The sequence below is a fragment of the Adiantum capillus-veneris genome, chromosome 20 (genome assembly GCF_014529385.1).
Source record: "Adiantum capillus-veneris isolate H3 chromosome 20, ASM1452938v2, whole genome shotgun sequence".
NCBI classification, from domain to species: Eukaryota; Viridiplantae; Streptophyta; class Polypodiopsida; order Polypodiales; family Pteridaceae; genus Adiantum; species Adiantum capillus-veneris.
The window spans coordinates 22,663,110-22,670,251 of record NC_140950.1 but is presented as its reverse complement, the minus strand read 5'-3'; positions in this window follow the sequence as shown (position 1 = coordinate 22,670,251).

Genomic DNA, 7,142 nt, shown 5'->3' with positions numbered 1-7,142 from the left:
ATAGAGGAGGAAACGTTAGATCCACAACCCAACCTGGATGAGAACTTTGTTGTCGAAATTTCTGTCAACAAGTTAGGATAGTACTTTGAAGCGATGAATCCAATGCAGCCCTACCAATCACTACCAAATGATTAACTGTGAATGGAATCCTTGATGGTGGCATTGGGGTTAGCATTGTAACTAAAAATTGTTGGGAATCTATGGTAAGACCTCACCTTGGGACTACAGACATAGTGGTAAAGATGGCCAATGGACCATCATTAAACCTGTTGGGATGCTAGAAGATATCAAGATCAAGGTCCTTGGACACAAGGTAAAGCACACCTCCATTGTAATGATTTTTTCCCAGCACACTATGTCATCTGAAATGATGTTAGGACGTCCTTTCATGAGGGAAGCAAAAATGGTGCATGACTGGTCTAAAAACCATGTCTACTTACAATTCCAAGACTCTATCATTTGAGTCAATCTTGTGATTGGTTGAGCACATCCTCTACGAAACAGATTTATAATTGACCATCGATCTGACACCACAATTCACTCGGCCCCATTGCAGTATTGTTACATGTGTAAGAAGGACACCAATGTTGGGGAAGATTCCCCTTACATGGATGTTCTACCTGGAATGGCTGAGTCTAACAACGTGGACTGGGTCCACCTAGCGGCAACCGTAGACACTTGGGGATATAGAGGGACGACTTGGGTAACATCTGAGGGGGACGAAGTGCCACAACTCGTACCTTTAAATATGATAGGAGAAAAGCATATAGCTTCTTATGACCTACAAGATGAAGGCTTGGCTAACATTGGAACCAATAGAGTCTCGGAAGATTATAGCCCACATGATTTGGAGTCGGAATCATCAGTTGAAATTGACTCTGAGGACTCTAGTGTAAGATTGTGTAAAATTGACTCTAGTGTAAGGTTGTGTATGCAAACGTCCAAAGAACACCTACTAATGGAAGTTGTTAGAAGTTGGACACACCCCACGGCATCTAACCCCAAGTTTCCAGCTTGTATCCCAGTTTTGATAGTTAGATGGAGTAGATGGTTGATTTTGGAACTTTAGGGTTTGAGAAGTTGTAAGGTATATATACCACTTTTTGACCTTAATGAAGTATCCCAGTTTGTATCCCAGTTTTGATAGTTAGATGGAGTAGATGGTTGATTTTGGAACTTTAGGGTTTGAGAAGTTGTAAGGTATATATACCACTTTTGGACCTTTTGTCATTTTAAACAAGTTTAAGTCTGTGAGTGAGCGTGCTGTGTACGTGAGAGAGATTGTGAGCTTCGTCTTGACGCTACGTCTGCTATGGTGGTTGGAATCAAGTGCGGAGAAATGCAGTGTGTTGCCCCCGACTAGAGCTACAAGCCGATACCAACATTGTGCGCGTACGGTCCGGCTTTGGAAGCTCCTTCTACGAGCTTCATCGGTTGTTTGGATGAGCATATGTTATCTGATTTTGCATTGCAACATATCCACGCATTCACATTGAGTAGAGCTACACATTAGGCACTTCAGATTTTGGAAACGAAGACGTGCAGATTTCAGCCAGACATCCTACGTGTTTCTGCACCGGGTGTTTTGGGTCGTGATTTTGGTTCATAGACCTTAGGGAGAGCGGCCTATAGGTATTAGTAGGGTCTCCTTCAAGTTCTATGGTGTTTCGAAAGTGTTTGATGGGTTTTCGGCTCTAGCAAGCGTTGTAGGAAGAATCCTCTTTTGCACTTTTGAAGACTGTGACTTAGACAATTGGTAGGGACCTCTGTAGGAATTAGTTAGCAGTCGGTCGAGTGTAGGTTGACACCTTATGCTTGCTTCCACGCGCCTGCGGGTCGAGCTTCGTCCTTAGCTGACATTACTTGTTAGGTGAGTTCTCGCTGTGCTGACGTCTGTCGCGGCGTATCCGTCCAACATTGGCACCGCTGCCGGGGACGAAAACCTTAGGTAGGTGACCGAGACTAATCCTTGAGGATTGGGATTTTTGGCTTGCCAAGAGTCTCGCTTTACATTTAGATAGGATCAGAGGGTGGAGGACTCTCTAGGTCTTAGAGGGAGTCTAGGAAGCGTGTGTCTAGCCTAGATCCTTCGACTTAGGTAGAGGAGGTAGACTTAGGTAGTTTAGGTAGTAGTCGAGTTCTAGAGTAGGAGTTGGAGTGGTAGAAGCGGTGAGAGGAGAGCTTGAGAGTCCGGAGAGGCCAAAAAGCAACCAAAAACACCATTATCACCATTTCTTCATGATAGGTAGGAGTAGAGTAAGTAGGACATCATGATTCAGATCTAGAGCATTTCATGCATGTACACTTGCTTGGTAGAATCATTACAAGTTTGTAAAAGACGCAAAAAGATGCAAAAGTGTGGTTGAAAGTCTAATTGAAGTAGAGAAGTTACTGTGAGTGTTTCTGATAGGTCTACAGAGCATCAGGAGCATTCCTGTCAGAAAAAACTTTAATTTTTAGCCAGGAGACATCCTACGCGTAGGATGTCTACAGGCCAATCTGGGAGGAATTTTGGAATTTTGAGTTGACTAGTGTGTTCTGAAGGTAGGGTTTACCCTAATTTCAACTGGAAAGTGGAAATTTGGCCATCTCTTGAAAGGATAAGGCCAGAAAGACTGAAATTGCTAGACATCCTACCCAATTAGTGCCAAAACATTAACTTGAAACCAAAACCATAAGAGGGCTACATGAGTGTGTCTTGCATGATATATTGAGTGACTCAAAGGGGTTTCACCTCATTCAGGTAAGAAAATTGGGTTCAAAGTGGACTTTAGCACTTTTGACTGAAAAAGTAAAAACAGCTGAAGTTTGGGACTTTTTGACATCCAAATCAAGATCTAAGCATACCACTGGGATACTGACATCAAGGGGAAGCTGTGGAACAAATCTGGGGTCAAACAGGCCAAAAAGACATCCTACGCGTAGTATGTCTTCTGAGTGATTTGGGACTCCAAACTGAAATCTAAGTATACCAAGGTGATCAGCAGCTCAAGGAGAGCTTAAGTCTTGAGTTTAAAGCCATTCTGATGAAAAACACATCCTACACGTAGGATGTCTAATGCAAGCAAATAAAGACAAAATTTGACTTTGAGCAGTGTAAGGTGTTATATAGCCTAAGGCAAGCCTGCTAGACAATTTTGGTCCAATTTGGAGTTGATTAGACTGATCAATACCATCAACAGGCAGTCGGAACATATTTCTGACTCATTGACCAGCTTATAGAAGTCCAAATCAAAAAGTAAAAGCAGCTGTAAGCTCAGCACAACAAGGGGAAACAATAGTGCAAAAAATCCAGGCAAAATACAGCAGGAGACATCCTACGCGTAGGATGTCTATTGGGGCATACTGCAGAGAAAATTTGACCTGGCCTAGACAGTGAGGTTCCATTTGGCTTAAGGGTTCTAGAACTTCTTTCAGAAGTGAATTTGGACCTTGGTTGCCCATTTGACAAAGCAAAGACTGAATTCAGATTTTTTCGCGTAAATTGGCCAACATCAAAGAAAAGTACTATTTCATATTAGCAACCTAATCCGGAACATCAGCAGTGTATAAAATACAGTAGTGGTTGAGATTAACTCTCTAGTTATACCAATCACTACTAAGATAACCTCTAGCAGATAAATGCTTTAATTCAATTGCCAAAATTAAAACTCTTGTGTACAGGTATATTCAGCAACAAAGCAAGAAGTTGTGCAGAAACTGACCCATTGCCAGGTGAGTGGTTGGAATTGTGCTAAATTTCATTGATAAGTTTGATGAATTTAAGATCAGAAAGATACATTGTTAGAGACCAGAAGGTGGCAGGTGACCAGGGTAGCTTAGTGTCCACCGAAGAGAGTGTAACTCAGGCAAGGTTAGATCCGCTAGCACCGATTATTGAGGAAGGTAGTGATACTGACACTTTGTCAGACAAATCTTTCTTCATGATGGGTAGTCAACGGCCAGGAGGTTTCACCTATGATGGACCTATGCGAGGAGGAAGTACCTCCAAAAATCCTTTGAATGATTCCAGGCTTACGGTGATCTTCTTAGAGGGAACAAACTCAAGAGGAGCCCTAGTCTATTCTGACTATCGAGGCCGCAAGTGCATTTGTATCGAAGAGAGGCAAGCACAAAGATTGGAGATAATCCGAGTGTATGGTGATGGAGATAGATTCCGAGACGAAAAGGGGAACCACTATTTAATAGTTAGCAACCTTGAAGATTATAACAGATATGGAGACAATGTGGCTAAAGGGAAAATGGTTTCAGAAACTCAAGAGCCGCCACCAAACATTGATCGACACGGAGCTATTTTTATGTATGACAAGAAAATAATCAGGATTCCAACTTATAACGAGAATGTGGGAATCTACAAACACGAGAGCGAGAGTATTGTCTCTTACTTTCGCAGCAAAGAACCATACGTAGACGAACTAAGCAAAGACAAGGTTCTTTACTTATTCTCTTATGAAACTGCTACGGGGAAGGGCATAGTTTTTGTTGATAGATACGGGAGAGAATACCAACGTATTCTCCCAGAGGAAGTAGAAAGAGCAACAGGTCAAGGAGCATCAGCATATGCCCCTGAGGAAATGCCAAGAGCCGCCGCCCACACCCCAAGCAAGTCAACGAATCCATTTTCAGATGAGTATGACACTACATCACATTCCACCAGACCGCAAGCATTCAACAACCAAGACCAACGAGCAAACCAGCCATCTTTGCAGGCATGGCTTCGACAAAGTGCAACAATGGAACCAGACCGAAACTAAGATGTTTATCCAACCTCGCAAGGGCTCAGGGATTTTCAAGAACCACCACACTATTCAAGGTATCAAGCAAAGAGTAAGCCAAAGACACAAGGGTCGATCGAGCTTGGAGGACCACCCATGGAACAAGTTCGAAGAGAAGAACCACCTCCAGCGAGAACCATTAGAAATTATGGCTTAGGAGCACCGTTGGGCAAGGAACCAGCCTATTACAGAAGGCCTGAGGAGGTGTATAGACTTGGACGGGGTGATCCAATGATGAGGTTTGTAGAACATCGCAGAATTAGACCTTCTCAAGTGCAAAAATGGGTAAACAAGAAATACACAGGAAACAGAGACCCAAGAGATCATGTAGCAGCCTTTTTGCGTGTAATTAGAGCCGAAGAGGTGTTAGACTTTCCTACCCAATTTGCAAGGTTTGGTCTAACCCTAGAGGATGATGCTGCAACTTGGTTTGACTCTGTGGAGCGTAGAGACTTTGAGTCGATGGAGGAAGTGTTTGATGAGTTTATTGAGGAATTATCTCAAAGGGGAATAGCTCATAATACCGTCTCACAAATCCATAAATTCAAACAAAAAGATGGGGAATCTGTACGGAAGGCAGCCCTAAGACTAAAAAGATATGTTAAGTTATGTCCTGTTGAAGAACTGCCAACTCAGTCCAGACTTATGTTCATATTCATCCAAGGACTAAGGAATGCAGATCTCCAGAAAGACTTACATATGAAGAGGAGCACGACGTTGAATGAGTTGACCAAGGAGGCTCTGTACCTTGTGGACAATTGTGCGGTCTACAAAGAAGGGGACTTCAAGGACCTTGATGACGATTCATCTTCACAGCAAAGTGGGAGCAAGTCTTCCCAGACAACACTGAAAGGACAAATAGCGGTAAACCAGGAGCAGCTCGTAGATGAAGTGCTAAAAAAGATCAACTTGTACGCCAAACCCCAGGCTAAACAGTCCAAGTGGTGTGCTATTGAACGAAAATGGACAAACCATGGGACCGAGGAATGTTACTATAACAAGGGATATGTGAGGGAGAGACCTTACGCTCCCCAAGCTCCTGTAGTGTCCCCTCAAGTTCCACCGATGCCTAGATATCAAGCAGGCAACTTACCAGGACCTGTAGGTGTAGAAAGACCATAACCGGTGTTGGGGCAACAACCACCCCTACCAGGTTTACGACCAGTTGGTATAAGATACACACCAACGGTAATTGAATCAGAAGAAAAGGCTTTGGTGTCTATGCATGCATATTATGAAGATCCCAATGGATATGCGGCAAACCCTGTCTATTATCCACCGGAAGAACTCGCGACACCAGAACCATGGAGCATAATAGGGAATTAAGGACCTCCAACTGCTGCACAGGCCTCAAGAGAAGGAAGATATAGCTTAGATGAACGAACATTGTTGTTCATAGCCAATGGAGGCATGGGCGGACAGAGATAGGCTTACCACCAACGAGGGGCTCAAGGAGAACCTCAACAACCCAAGGGCCCCTGTTACAAGTGTGGCGGAGACCATTGGTTGTGAGACTGTCCTCATGATGAAATCATTAGAGTCAATGCGTATTGCCCAGAATGTGGAATTACTCATTTGATTCTCGATTGCCCTAAAAACCCGAGCAAAGGAGCAAAAACCACCTTGAACCTGTTGGAAACAGTACCTTCCAGTGGAGGATCGGAAAATGAAACAATCATACCTATTCAGGCGGTAACACGAGCACAAGCCCAAAGAAGGACGAACAAACCCATAATAGAAGAACCAAAAACAGATGCCCAAGGTTCAGAAACGAAAAATCAGAGAAGCACTTGGAAGGCGAGAAAGGCGCCTAGGAAATCCAGGAAAGAACGAGAGCAAGCAGCCCTATCCGATGAGTTGAAACATACAAAGAACAGATTGGAGCGGTTAGAAGATCTAGCTAGCTTAAGCTCACACACCACAGCAGCCATATCACCTAAGGAAATAGCAAAGCCCAAAAGTGCAGGATCAGGAGGTTCTGTACTGGCAGACAAGGTAAATGAGCAGTTGGATGCGCTTCTAAAAGCTTATGAAGCTCGACTTAAAAAAAACCAAACCCAGGAGCAAAGGTGGATGACTTATCCATATGCAGAAATAGAAAAACAAAGGTTGGATATGTGTAAAAAGATGATCGAGACGGCTCAATCATTGATGGAAGACCCGTTGGGCAAACCGACAAATTGTCATGACGCACCAGCTCCAACCCCTATCCAACCAATGATTGAGAAACATGAAGAAAAAAAGGAAAGACTCACTAATGATTATGAGTCCAGAGGAGAGCCTATCATAGTGCCAAAAACTACCGATGAGGCAAGTGACGGGGTCTATCCTAAAATATTGGCAGAAATGGGAAAGGACGGTAATTGT